Here is a 15,376-nt window from a genome sequence, read left to right as displayed (position 1 = left end):
TCAAAATAAATATTATTTTGAAAGGATAGCTGTCAAATGATTTGCGTACAGGGAAGGACCAGGAAATCTGGTCACAATGGGGACACAATGGACGAATAAGAGATACATTTTAATACCATGAGTAGACGCATGTCTGAAAATGTGGGAACAATTAGAATGTGGACAGGAGCAGGACACAGGACACATGTTAAAACCAGGTATGAATGAAGCTTGGGACTGGGAAGTGCATTAGTCTTTTGAAAGTGAACTGAAGTGGACAAAACATGCTCTGCTCCACCTCTTTGTATAGAAAAAAGAGCCTCTCACATACTGACATGCCCCCTCACGTCATAATCTAAACCATTTTGTGCAGATTACACTCCCCCACAGCGCAAGGAATGGGACATACATCCAGACTGGAGCTACAGACAGGACTCCCATTATCAGGCATCAAACAAGGTAACCATGCCTCTCTTTTTCTCTCATTCTCAAACTAAAAGAGCAGTTATTTTTCTTTCTTTTGACATTCTATACATATATTCAAGTTGATTAGAATTAGTCATACTTTCATATTCTCTCTCTCTCACTCAGACAAACTGACTAAAAAACATGTCTGTGAATTTTGAACATGAGTAATTTCCTGTGTGTTGCTTTCTTCTTGGGAATAGCAGCCAAACCACCCAAAGTTTCATGATAGAAGTACACAGAGGTTTTGGTCCAGCTGCTATTTCTTGCCAAGGTTGCAAAGACAAAATCTCTATTAGATGGTGCGTTCTCAACAGTTTCCATTTCTATTATGGTGAAGCTGGCATTTTGATTGTAATATGATGAATATTATTAGGACTTATTTGGATTGTGTGGCTAAGTTACTCAACACAGAAAATGGACAATGGTTATCATCATATTCGTTCACAATATCATTGTCAATCAAAACAGGTGCCAAGTGTGGATGCCACACAACAGTGTTATCCCTAGGTAGTAATTTATCTACAGTTGAAGTTGGAAGTTTACATACACTTAGGTTGGAGTCATTAAAACTCGTTTTTCAACCATTCCACAAATGTCTTGATTACAAACTATAGTTTTGGCAAGTCGGTTAGAACATCTACTTTGTCCATGACACAAGTAATTTTTCCAACAATTGTTTACAGACAGATTATTTCACTTACAATTCACTGTATCACAATTCCAGTGGGTCAGAAGTTTACATACACGAAGTTGACTGTGCCTTTAAACTGCTTGGAAAACTCCAGAAAATGATGTCATGGCTTTAGAAGCTTCTGATCGGCTAATTGACATAATCTGAGTCAATTGGAGGTGTACCTGTGGATGTATTTCAAGGTCTACCTTCAAACTCGGTTCCTCTTTGCTTGACATCATGGGAAAATAAACCACGTTAATCTGTACAAACAATAGTATGCAATTATAAACACCATGGGACCACGCAGCCGTCATACCGCTCAGGAAGGAGACGTGTTCTGTCTCCTAGAGATGAACGTACTTTGGTGCGAAAAGTGCAAATCAATCCCAGAACAACAGCAAAGGACCTTGTGAAGATGCTGGAGGAAACCGGTACAAAATTCTCTATATCCACAGTAAAACAAGTCCTATATCGACATAACCTGAAAGGCCTCTCAGCAAGGAAGAAGCCACTGCTCCAAAACTGCCATAAAAAAGCCAGACTACGGTTTGCAACTGCACATGGGGACAAAGATCGTACTTTTTGGAGAAATGTCCTCTGGTCTGATGAAACAAAAATAGAACTGTTTGGCCATAATGACCATCTTATGTTAGGAGGAAAAAGGGGGAGGCTTGCAAGCCGAAGAACACCAACCCAACCGTGAAGCACGGGGGTGGCAGCATCATGTTGTGTGGGTGCATTGCTGCAGGAGGGACTGGTGCACTTCACAAAATAGGCAGGAAAAGTATGTGAATATATTGAAGCAACATCTCAAGACATCAGGAAGTTAAAGCTTGGTCACAAATGGGTCTTCCAAATGGACAATGACCGCAAGCATACTTCTAAAGTTGTGACAAAATGGCTTAAGGACAACAAAGTCAAGGTATTGGAGTGGCCATCACCAAGCCCTGACCTCAATCCTGGAGAAAATGTGTGGGCAGAACTGAAAAAGCGTGTGCGAGTAAGGAGGCCTACAAACCTGACTCGGTTACACCAGCTCTTTCATGAGGAATGGGCCAAAATTCACCCAACTTATCGTGGGAAGCTTGTGGAAGGCTACCCGAAACGTTTGACCCAAGTGAAACAATTTAAAGGCAATGCTACCAAATACCTATTGAGTGTATGTAAACTTCTGACCCACTGGGAATGTGATGAAAGAAATTAAAGCTGAAATAAATAATTCTCTCTACTATTATTCTGACATGTCACATTCTTAAAATAAAGTGGCAATCCTAACTGACCTAAAACAGGGGATCTTTACTCGGATTAAATGTCAGGAATTGTGAAAAACTGAGTTTAAATGTATTTGGCTAAGGTGTGTGTAAACTTCCGACTTCAACTGTAATTTTAACGTTTTCAAAGAGTCCCATCTAATCTTAAAATGGTTCTTTATTTGTTTCTTTCTAATCATAAAGCTGTGAGACAGCACAGTTCATGAGATAGAACACATCCTGTTCAACAGTGTGTAACAGCTGTTTGCAAATCCGAAGTTCAACACAGAAAACAGTATATGTTGTCACAAAAATGTCATACAAAACCCTATGTGCCCCAAACTGTATGGCATGGTACTTCATTACAGAGAAGATGTATTGGTCAGACAAGGCCTGGTGTACTTCTCTATGCAGTCAATTTATCTTTCAAATTAACGTCAAGCTAATTCATTTTGTGTAACCCTTGCACTTAGAACAGTACCTCTACATTTAATGGATTGTTATCTGGGCACTACACAAACCAGACACAGGAAGGAAGCCAAGCAAGGAGATAAGCACCATTAGGTTTTGAGGTCCTTTGCCTGCTGATTTATAGATCAGTATTTCCAGTAACCCGATGGGCCCATCCTACAGTATGACTGTGTGACCTCAAAACATATGGAGAAGGCCTGCCAAGAAAGTATTGCACTTGGACTGACAACTGAATACGGCAGGAAATGACCTCACTTTCCATGGTTCTAAATTCTGAAAGCAAACTGGGATACAGTGTTCAGAAAGTATTCATACGCCTTGACTTATTCCACATGTTGTTGTGTTACAGCATGAATTCAAAATGGATTAAATGTAAAAGAATTCTCACCTTCTACACACAATACCCTATAATGACAATGAAACCATGCCAATGTATTGAACATTAAATACAGAAATAATACATTTACATAAGTATTCACAACCCTGTGTCAATACTTTGTAGAAGCACCATTGACAGTGATTACAGCTGTGAGTCTTTCTGGGTAAGACTAAGTGCTTTCCACACCTTGATTGTGTAACATTTGCCACTTATTCTTTTCAAAATTCTTCAGGCTCTGTCAAAAATGTTGTTGATCATTGCTAGACAATAATTTTCAGGTCTTGACATAGATTATCAAGTAGATTAAAGTCAAAACTGTAACTCGGCCACTCAGGAACATTCACAGTTGAAAAGCAGACTGAACCAGGTTTTCCTCTAGGATTTTGCCTGTGCTTAGCTCCATTCCATTTATTTTTCTATCCTGAAAAGCTTAACGATTACAAGCATACCCATAACATGATGCAGCCACCACTATGCTTGAAAAGCTGGAGAGTGGTACTCAGTAATGTCTTTATTGGATTTTCCCCAAACATAACACTTTGTATTCAGGATAAAAAGTTAATTCCTTTGACACATGTTTTGCAGTATTATTTTAGTGCCTTGTTGCAAATGGTTTTTAAAAAAGTCACCATTTGGCCTCATGGTGAAATCCCTGAGCGGTTTCCTTCCTCTCCGGCAACTGAGTTAGGAAGGATGCCTGTATCTTTGTATTGACTGGGTGTATTGATTTCTGATATTGATATTGATATTGATTTGTGGATGAATCTGTGTTTGAAATTCACTGCTCGACTGAGGGACTTTACAAATAATTGTATGTGTATGGTACAGAGATGAGACAGCCATTGAAAAAAATCATGATAATCACTATTATTGCACACAGAGGGCGTCCATGCAACTTATGTGACTTGTTTAGCAAAACATGTTATTATTTACTCTTGCCATGACAAAGGAGTTAAATAGTTATTGACTCAAGATATTTCCGTTTTTCAGTTTTAATTAATTTGTAAACATTTCGAAAAATATAATTCCACTTTGACATTATGGGGTATTGTGTGTAGGCCAGTGATTTTTTTAATCAACATTTAATCCATTTTAAATTCAGGCTACAACAAAACAAAATTGGGAAAAAGTCAAGGGGTGTGAATACTTTCTATGCATATTCTGACCTTGAATTTAAGCATGAGAATAGCATTCTCTTCACCCGCTATTCGTTTGGGGTGAAGATCAAACAAATTAAGGCGGAGGTGTGTCTACAGATAAGCCGTATTCTGACCTTGACAAAATTCCCTCATAATTCCAACACCTTTTCTTGTGATGAAATTATGAATAAGGCCGCACAACCTATCGGTTCCAAGTGGAACAATATGTACTTTGGATATTTTGTTGTTGATAGAAATAACACCATTCTCCACACACGGGTTGGTTGTTTAGCAACAAAAGCGTGCGCAACTGTTGACAACATGAAAACTATATTTAGTCTCAATGTTTATTGAAAACAAATACATTTTCACAATGAGCACTTGTCTCTCAAATACATTGTTACAGTTGTTGGTTAGATAAACAGGTGAATTTCAGCTGAATTAGCATTGACAGTCAAAACACATCAAAACAAGACGCTGAATGCTGAAACAAGCCACCTACGATTTCCCACATGGCAGATTCTTGTCATTATTGCTAGCTATTTGAACATTGAGAATCATAACAACCCTTACCAAAAAAAACTTCAGCCAATTTGCCGCATATTTTCACATGAAAATTAGTGGTAAATTAGGCAAAATATTGTGGTAAATTTTAGGCAAATTGTGAACTTCTGGCAAACAATTCTGGAAAACTTGTTATGAACATTCTGTTTGCTGCAAACTCAGTATGAATATATGAATTAAATCAGGTTTTTGGTTACTGTGTGTTAAACAATACTTAAATGTATTTACATAAATCAAATCACATAACTTTAAATTAAACTTTTTTAACAAATCAAAAACTGAAAAATTGGGCGTGCAAAATTATTCAGCCCCCTTAAGTTAATACTTTGTAGCGCCACCTTTTGCTGGGATTACAGCTGTAAGTCGCTTGGGGTATGTCTCTATCAGTTTTGCACATCGAGAGACATTTTTTTCCCATTCCTCCTTGCAAAACAGCTCGAGCTCAGTGAGGTTGGATGGAGAGCATTTGGGACTCATTGGGACTTGTTAAATATCCCTTTAGTCAGCACAACAGTTTTCAGCTGTGCTAACATAATTGCAAAAGGGTTTTCTAATGATCAATTAGCCTTTTAAAATGATAAACCTGGATTAGCACAATGTGCCATTGGAATACTGGAGTGATGGTTGCTGATAATGGGCCTCTGTACGCCTATGTAGATATTCCATAAAAAATCTACAGTTTCCTGCTACAATAGTCATTTACAACATTAACAATGTCTACATTGTATTTCTGATCAATTTGATGTTATTTTAATGGATTAAAAATGTGCTTTTCATTTAAAAAAACATGGAAATATGTGACCCAAAACTTTTGAACGGTAGTGTATGAAATGAGTAAAGCAGTATGTACACATTATTCAAGTGACTGATGTTCCATTATTAAAGTGACCAGTGATTCCATGTCTATGTACTGTATATAGGGCAGCAGCCTCTAAGGTGCAGGGTTGAGTTAACTGGGTGGTAGCTGGCTAGTGATGGCTATTTAACAGTCTAATTTAACAGTCTAATGGCCTTGAGATAGAATAGTAGTACAGTGTTGTACAGTGCATTCAGAAAGTGACTTTCTACACATTTATTTTTGGTCACTGGCCTGCACACAATACCCCATAATGTAAAAGAGTAATTACATTTTTATTTTTTCAACCCCTTTGTTATAGCAAGCCTAAATAAGTGTAGGAGTAAAAATGTGCTTAAAAATTCTCTAGGATAGGAATTTTGGATGAAAAGCATGCCCAAATTAAACTGCCTGCTACTCATGCCCAGATGACAAGATATGCATATTACTAGATTTGGATAGAAAACACTCTGAAGTTTCTAAAACTGTTTGAATCATGTCTGTGACTATAACAGAACTTATTTGGCAGGTGAAACCCCAAGGACAAACCATTCAGATCTTTTCTTTTAGGTCACTCTCTTTTCCATGGGTTTTCATTGGGAATCCAGATTTCTAAGGGACCTTCTTGCAGTTCCTAACACTTCCACTGGATGTCAACAGTCTTTAGAAATTGGTTGAGGTTTTCCCTTTGAGAAATGAAGAAGTAACACTGTTCAGAATGAAGTGTACTATTTGTTGGAGGCGCGCTACACAGAGGCTCGCTACACATTGTTTTCCTCCGGTATGGAACACAGATCATCCCGTCTTCAATTTTATCGATTTTCTATAAAAAAATACCTAAAGTTGTATTACAAAAGTAGTTTGAAATGTTTGGACAAAGCTTACAGGTAACATTTGAGATATTTTGTAGTCACGTTGTGCAAGTTGGTACCGGTGCTTTTCTGGATCAAACGGGCCAAATAAATGGACATTTTGGATATATATCAACGGAATTAATCGAACAAAATGATCATTTGTGATGTTTATGGGACATATTGGAGTGCCAACAGAAGAAGCTCATCAAAGGTAAAGCATGAATTATATCTTTATTTCTGCGTTTTGTGTCGCGCCTGGAGGGTTGAAATATGATGGTCTGTGTTTGTTTGCTTGGGTGCTATGCTCAGATAATTGCATCGTTTGCTTTCGCCGAAAAGCATTTTTGAAATCTGACACGTTGGCTGGATTCACAACAAGTGTAGCTTTAATTTGGTATATTGAATGTGTGATTTCATCAATCAATTATTGTAATTTATTTGAATTTGGCGCTCTGCATTTTCACTGGATGTTGGCAAGTTGGGACGCTAGCGTCCCACATATCCCAGAGAGGTTTTAACAAGTCACATAATAGGTTGCATGTGTTTAACATTATGTTTTCATGACTACCTCATCTCTGTACCCCACAAATACAATTATCTGTAAGGTCCCTCAGTCGAGTAGTGAATTTCAAACACAGATTCAACCACAAAGACCAGAAAGGTTTTCCAATGCTTTGCAAAGAAGGGCACCTATTGCTAGATGGGTCAAAAAAAAGAAGCAGACATTGAATATCCCTTTGAGCATGGTTAAGTTGTCACACCCTGATCTGTTTTCCCTGTCCTTGTTCTTGTCTCCACCCCCCTTCAGGTGTCGCCGATCTTCCCCACTTATCCCCTGGGTATATATACCTGTGTTTTCTGTTTTCATCGCGTTTGCAAAGTCAACCAGTGTTTTTCTCTCAGCTCCTGTTTTTCCCAGTCTCTCTTTTTCTCACCCTCCTGCCTGACCACTCTGCCTGCCCCTGACCTTGAGCCTGCCTGACGCCCTGTACCGTTTTGGACTCTGCTCTGGCTATGAACTCTTGCCTGTCCCCAACCTGCCTTTTGTCTATCGCTTGGATTATAATAAATACCAGAACTCAAACCATCTGCCTCCTGTGTCTGCACATGGGTCTTGCCTTGTGTCGTGATAGAAGTTATCAATTGCACTTTGGATGGTGTATCAATAGATCCAGTCACTACAAAGATACAGGCATCCCTCCTAACTCAGTTGCCAGAAAGAAATTAAACCGCTCAGGGATTTCACCATAAGGCCAAAGGTGACTTTAAAAACAGTTACAGATTGTAATGGCTGTGATAGGAGAAGGCTAAGGATGGATCAACAACATTGTAGTTACTTACAATACTAACCTAAATGACAGAGTGAAAAGAAGGAAGCCTGTACAGAATACAAATATTCCAAAACATGCATCATGTTTGCAACAAGGCACTTAAAGTAAAACTGCAACAACAAAAAATTGGCAAAGAATTAACTTTTTGTCCTGAATTCAAAATGTTATGTTTGGGTCAAATCCAATACAACACATGATTGTGTACCACTCTCCATATTTTCAAGCATAGTGGTGGCTGCATCATGTTATGAGTATGCTTGTAATCATTAAGGATTGGGGAATTTTTCTGAATAAAAAATACACGGAATGATGCAAAGCACAGGCAAAGTCCTAGAGGAAAACCTGGTTCAGCGCGCTTTCCACCAGACACTGGGAGATTAAATCCCCTTTCAGGTGGACAATACCCTAAAACACAAGGCTAAATCTACAATAGAGTTGCTTACCAAGAAGACGGTGAACGTTCCGAGTTATATTTATGACTTACAGTGCTGTGAAAAAGTATTAACTAGGCAAGTGATTTGATCTATTTTTGCATATTTTTGATACTGATCTTCAACCAAAACCTATTAGAGAAAGAGAAACTGAGTAAAAAAATATAAAAATATATTTATATTATTTAATTACGCAATGCCAAAATTCCTCTGTTTGAAAAAGTAATATACATAATGGGAAAACCTTATACCCAAGCTCAAACATGGAGGTGGTAGTGTGAGGGTTTGGGGATGATTTGGTACCTCAGGACCTGGACGAATTGCCTTGAGGCCTCTTAAAACTTATTCGGGATCGGTGTCCCTTCCATGGGACGGTTGAGCTGACGAAGGCTAATGCCATTAGCATGAGGTTGTAAGTAACAAGAAAATATCCCAGGATATAGACATATCTGATATTGGCAGAGCGCTTAAATTCTTTTAATCTAACGGCACTGTCTAATATACAAATCAAATCAAATCAAAGTTTATTTGTCATGTGCGCTGAATACAACAGTGAAATGCTTACTTACAGGCTCGAACCAATAGTGCAAAAAATGTATTAGGCGAACAATAGGTAAGAAAATCATTAAAAACCACATTAAAAAGATAGTGAAATATAACAGAAGCGAGGCTATATACAGCGGCGAAGCTATAAAAGTAGTGAGGCTACATACAGACACCGGTTAGTCAGGCTAATTGAGGTAGTATGTACATGAATGTATAGTTACAGTGACTATGCATAAATGATGAACAGAGAGTATCAGCAGAGTAAAAAAGGGGTTGGCCATTTGATTACCTGTTCAGGAGTCTTATGGCTTGGGGGTAAAAACTGTTGAGAAGCCTTTTTGTCCTAGACTTAACACTCCAGTAGCGATTGCAATGCGGTACTAGAGAGAACAGTCTATGACTGGGGTGGCTGGGGTCTTTGACAATTTTTAGGGCCTTTCTCTGACACCGCCTGGTGTAGAGGTCCTGGATTGCAGGCAGCTTAGCCCCAGTGATGTACTGGGCCATACGCACTACGCTCTGTGGTGCCTTGAGGTTGGAGGCCGAGCAATTGCCGTACCAGGCAGTGATGCAACCAGTTTGGACCATGCTCTCGATGTTGCAGCTGTAGAACCTTTTGAGGATCTCAGGACCCATGCCAAATCTTGTCAGTCTCCTGAGTGGGAACAGGCTTTGTCGTGCCCTCTTCACGACCGTCTTGGTGTGTTTGGACCATTCTAGTTTGTTGGTGATGTGGAAACCAAGTAACTTGAAGCTCTCAACCTGCTCCACTACAGCCCCGTCGATGAGAATGAGGGCGTGCTCAGTCCTCCTTTTCCTGGTGTCCACAATCATCTCCTTAGTCTTGGTTACGTTGAGGGATAGGTTGTTATTCTGGCACCACCCGGCCAGGTCTCTGACCTCCTCCCTATAGGCTGTCTCATCGTTGTCGGTGATCAGGCTGTTGTGTCGTCTGCAAACTTAATGATGGTGTTGGAGTCGTGCCTGGCCATGCAGTCGTGGATGAACAGTACAGGAGGGGACTGAGCACAGGAGGGGTACAGGAGGGGACTGAGCACGCACCCCTGGGAGACTCCAGTGTTGAGGATCAGTGTGGCAGATGTGTTGCTACCTACCCTCACCACCTGGGTGCGGCCCGTCAGGAATTCCAGGATCCAGTTGCAGAGGGAGGTGTTTAGTCCCAGGATCCTTAGCTCAGTGATGAGCTTTGAGGGTGCTATGGTGTTGAACTCTGAGCTGTAGTCAATGAATAGCATTCTCACATAGGTGTTCCTTTTGTCCAGGTGGGAAAGGGCAGTGTGGAATGCAATAGAGATTAGAGGTCGACCGATTATGATTTTTCAACCCCGATACCGATTTATTGGAAGACCAAAAAAAGCTGATCCCGAATAAAATCCGATACATCAATAAAATCAATTTAGCCGCAAATAAATACTGAAACATGTTCAATTTGGTTGAAATAATGCAAAAACAAAGTGTTGGAGAAGAAAGTAAAAGGGCAATATGTGCCATGTAAGAAAGGTAACATTTAAGTTCCTTGCTCAGAACATGAGAACATATGAAAGCTGGTGGTTCCTTTTAACATGAGTCTTCAATATTCCCAGGTAAGAAGTTTTAAGTTGTAGTTATTATAGGAATTATAGGACTATTTCTCTCTATACCATTTGTATTTCATTAACCTTCGACTATTGGATGTTCTTATAGGCACTTTAGTATTGCCAGTGTAACAGTATAGCTTTCTCTCCTCGCTCCTACCTGGGCTCGAACCAGGAACACAACGACAACAGCCACCCTCGAAGCAGCGTTACCCATGCAGAGCAAGGGGAACAACCACTCCAGTCTCAGAGTGAGTGACATTTGAAACGCTATTAGCGCGCACCCCGCTAACTAGCTAGCCATTTCACATTGGTTACACCAGCCTAATCTCGGGAGTTGATAGTCTTGAAGTCATAAACAGCAGAGCTGCTGGCAAACGCACGAAAGTGCTGTTTGAATGAATACTTACGAGCCTGCTGCTGCCTACCATCACTCAGTCAGACTGCTCTATCAAATCATAGACTTAGTTATAACATGATAACACACAGAAATACGAGCCTTAGGTCATTAATATGGTTGAATCCGGAAACTATCATCTTGAAAACAAGATGTTTATTCTTTCAGTGAATTACGGAACCGCTCCATATTTTATCTAACGGGTGGCATCCATAAGTCTAAATATTCCTGTTACATTGCACAACCTTCAATGTTATGTCATAATTACGTAAAATGCTGGCAAATTAGGTGGCCCAAACTGTTGCACATACACTGACTCTGTGTGCAATGAACGCAAGAGAAGTGACACAATTTCACCTGGTTAATTTTGCCTGCTAACCTGAATTTCTTTTAGCTAAATATGCAGGTTTAAAAATATATACTTCTGTGTATTGATTTTAAGAAAGGCATTGATGTTTATGGTTAGATACACATTGGAGCAACGATATGCACCGCATCGATTATATGCAACGCAGGACACGCTAGATAAACTAGTAATATCATCAACCATGTGTAGTTAACTAGTGATTATGATTTATTGTTTTTTATAAGATAAGTTTAATGCTAGCTAGCATTGGCTACTGCATTCGCTTAACAGGTAGTCTCCTCGTGGATTGCAATGTAAATCAGGTGGTTAGAGCGTTGGACTAGTTAACTGTTAGGTTGCGACAAGGTGACAAGGTAAAAATCTATCGTTCTGCCCCTGAACGAGGCAGTTAACCCACCGTTCCTAGGCCGTCATTGAAAATAAGAATGTGTTATTTTTTCATGGTATCCAATTGTTAGCAGCTACTATCATCACTATGCCTCATAGCTGCAACTCCCATAAGGGCTCGGGAGAGACGAAGGTTGAAAGTCATGCGTCCTCCGATATGCAACCCAACCACTGAAGCACTGCTTCTTAACACAGCGCGCATCCAACCTGGAAGCCAGCCGCACCAATGTGTCAGAGGAAACACCGTGCACCTGGCGACCTTGGTTAGCGTGCACTGTGCCCGGCCCGCCACAGGAGTCGCAGGTGCGTGATGAGACAAGGATAACCCTACCAGCCAAACCCTCCCTAACCCAGATGACGCTAGGCCAATTGTGTGTCGCCCAACAGACCTCCTGGTCGCGGCCGGTTACGACAGAGCCTGGGCGCGAACCCAGAGTCTCTGGTGGCACAGCTGGCACTGCAATAAAGCGCCCTTAACCACTGAGCCACCCAGGAGGCCCAAGAATGTGTGCTTAACTGACTTGCCTAGTTAAATAAAGATGAAATAAAGGTGTAAAAAAAATTGGTCAAATCGGTGTCCAAAAATACCGATTTCCGATTGTTATGTAAACTTGAAATCGTCCCTAATTAATCGGCCATTCCGATTAATCGGTCGACCTCTAATAGAGATTGCATCATCTGTGGATCTGTTGGTGCGGTATGCAAATTGAAGTGGGTCAAGGGTTTCTGGGATAATGGTGTTGATGGGAGCCATTACCAGCCTTTCAAAGAACTTCATGGCTACGGACGTGAGTACTACAGGTCTGTAGTCTTTTAGGCAGGTTGCCGTCGTGTTCTTGGGCACAGGGACTAGGTGGTCTGCTTGAAACATATTGGTATTACAGACTCAATCAGGGACATGTTGCAAATGTCAGTGAGACACCTGCCAGTTGGTCAGCACATGCCCGGAGCATACGTCCTGGTAATCTGTCTGGCCCCGCAGACTTGTGTACCTGTTTAAAGGTCTTACTCACGTCGGCTACGGAGAGCGTGATCACACAGTCGTCTGGAACAGCTGATGCTCTCATGCATGCCTCAGTGTTGCTTGCCTCGAAGCGAGCATAGACGTGATTTAGCTCGCCTGGTATGCTCGTGTCACTGGGCAGCTCGTGGCTGTGCTTCCCTTTGTAGTCTGTAATAGTTTGCAAGCCTTGCCACATAAGACAAGCATCGGAGCCGGTATTGTATGACTCAATCTTAGCCCTGTATTGACGCTTTGCCTGTTTGATGGTTTGTCGCAAGGCATAGCAGGATTTCTTGTAAGCTTCTGGGTTATAAAGTCCCGCACCTTGAAAGCGGCAGCTCTACCCTTTAGCTCAGTATGAATGTTGCCTGTAATCCATGGCTTCTACTGTTTGCTGATGATCTGGTGCTTCTGTCACCAACCAAGGAGGGCACAGCAGCACCTACATCTTCAGCACAGATTCTGTCAGACCTGGGCCCTGACAGTAAATCTCAGTAAGACCAAAATAATGGGGCTCCAAAAAATGGTACAGCTGCCAGGACCACAAATACAAATTCCATCTAGACACCGTTGCCCTAGAGCACACCAAAAATTATACATACCTCGGCCTAAACATCAGCACCACAGATAACTTCCACAAAGCTGTGAACGATCTGAGAGACAAGGCAAGAAGGGCCTTCTATAACATCAAAAGGAAGATAAAATTTCACGTACTAATTAGGATCAGGCTAAAAATACTTGAATCAGTTACAGAACTAATTGCCTTTCATGGTTTTGATGTCTGGGGTCCGCTCACCAAATAGGAATTCACAAAATGGGACAAACACCAAATTGAGACTCTGCATGCAGAATTCTGAAAAAATATCCCCTGTGTACAAAGTAAAATGCCAAATAATGCAAGCAGAACAGAATTAGGCCGATAACTGCTAATTATCAAAATCCAGAAAAGTGCCATTAAATTCTACAACCACCTAAAATGAAGAGATTCCCAAACCTTCCATGACAAAGCCATCACCTACAGAGAAATGAACCTGGAGAAGAGCCCCCTAAGCAAACTGGTCCTGGGGCTCAGATCACAAAAATAAACAGACCCCACAGAGCCACAGGCAGCAACCTAATTAGACCCAACCAATTAGACCCAACAAAAAGTTAATTAGTTGACACATTAGAAAGTATTTACAAAAAAACAGAGCAAACTAGAATGCCATTTGGCCCTAAAGAATTCAAAAATCGAATCCAATTTTGTAGGATTTTTTATGAATTTATTTGCAAATGATGGTGGAAAATAAGTATTTGGTCAATAACAAAAGGTTATCTCAATACTTTGTTATATAACCTTTGTTGGCAATGACAGAGGTCAAAGGTTTTCTGTAAGTCTTCACAAGGCTTTCACACACTGTTGCTGGTATTTTGGCCCATTCCTCCATGCAGATCTCCTCTAGAGCAGTGATGTTTTGGGGCTGTTGCTGGGCAACACAGACTTTCAACTCCCTCCAAAGATTTTCTACGGGTTTGAGATCTGGAGACTGGCTAGGCCACTCTAGGACCTTGAAATGCTTCTTACGAAGCCACTCCTTCATTGCCCGGGCGGTGTGTTTGGGACCATTGTCATGCTGAAAGACCCAGCCACGTTTCATCTTCAATGCCCTTGCTGATGGAAGGAGGTTTTCACTCAAAATCTCACAATACATGGCCCCATTCATTCTTTCCTTTACACGGATCAGTCGTCCTGGTCCCTTTGCAGAAAAACAGTCCCAAAGCATGATGTTTCCACCCCCATGCTTCACAGTAGTTGTGGTGTTCTTTGGATGCAATTCAGCATTCTTTGTCCTCCAAACACGACGAGTTGAGTTTACCAAAAAGTTATATTTTGGTTTCATCTGACCATATGACATTCTCCCAATCTTCTTCTGGATCATCCAAATGCTCTCTAGCAAACTTCAGATGGGCCTGGACATGTACTGGCTTAAGCAGGGGGACATGTCTGGCACTGCAGGATTTGAGTCCCTGGCGGCGTAGTGTGTTACTGATGGTAGGCTTTGTTACTTTGGTCCCAGCTCTCTGCAGGTCATTCACTAGGTCCCCCCGTGTGGTTCTGGGATTTTTGCTCACCGTTCTTGTGATCATTTTGACCCCACGGAGTGAGATCTTGCGTGGAGCCCCAGGTCGAGGGAGATTATCAGTGGTCTTGTATGTCTTCCATTTCCTAATAATTGCTCCCACAGTTGATTTCTTCAAACCAAGCTGCTTACCTATTGCAGATTCAGTCTTCCCAGCCTGGTGCAGGTCAACAATTTTGTTTCTGGTGTCCTTTGACAGCTCTTTGGTCTTGGCCATAGTTGAGTTTGGAGTGTGACTGTTTGAGGTTGTGGACAGCTGTCTTTTATACTGATAACAAGTTTGAACAGGTGCCATTAATACAGGTAACGAGTGGAGGACAGAGGAGCCTCTTAAAGAAGTTACAGGTCTGTGAGAGCCAGAAATCTTGCTTGTTTGTAGGTGACCAAATACATATTTTCCACTATAATTTGTAAATAAATTCATAAAAAATCCTACAATGTGATTTTCAGGATTTTTTATCTTCTCATTTTGTCTGTCATAGTTGAAGTGTACCTATGATGAAAATTACAGGCCTCTCTCATCTTTTTAAGTGGGAGAACTTGCACAATTGGTGGCTGACTAAATACTTTTTTGCCCACTGTATATT

At 40.9% G+C, this 15,376-nt stretch overlaps 1 protein-coding gene across 1 annotated transcript in view; it reads left to right on the top strand.

Annotated features, from left to right (window-relative positions):
* Positions 1-342: 342 nt before the first annotated feature.
* Positions 343-15,376, top strand: part of st3gal8 (ST3 beta-galactoside alpha-2,3-sialyltransferase 8) — a 42,788-nt gene continuing 27,754 nt past the window's right edge. Inside the window, exon 1 of the mRNA XM_020482797.2 lies at positions 343-438. The gene's annotated coding sequence lies outside the window, so the exon portion shown is untranslated. The remainder of the gene's footprint in view (positions 439-15,376) is intronic.

The sequence above is a fragment of the Oncorhynchus kisutch genome, linkage group LG5 (assembly GCF_002021735.2).
Source record: "Oncorhynchus kisutch isolate 150728-3 linkage group LG5, Okis_V2, whole genome shotgun sequence".
NCBI classification, from domain to species: domain Eukaryota; kingdom Metazoa; phylum Chordata; class Actinopteri; order Salmoniformes; family Salmonidae; genus Oncorhynchus; species Oncorhynchus kisutch.
This window is presented reverse-complemented; position numbering and strand designations above follow the sequence as displayed.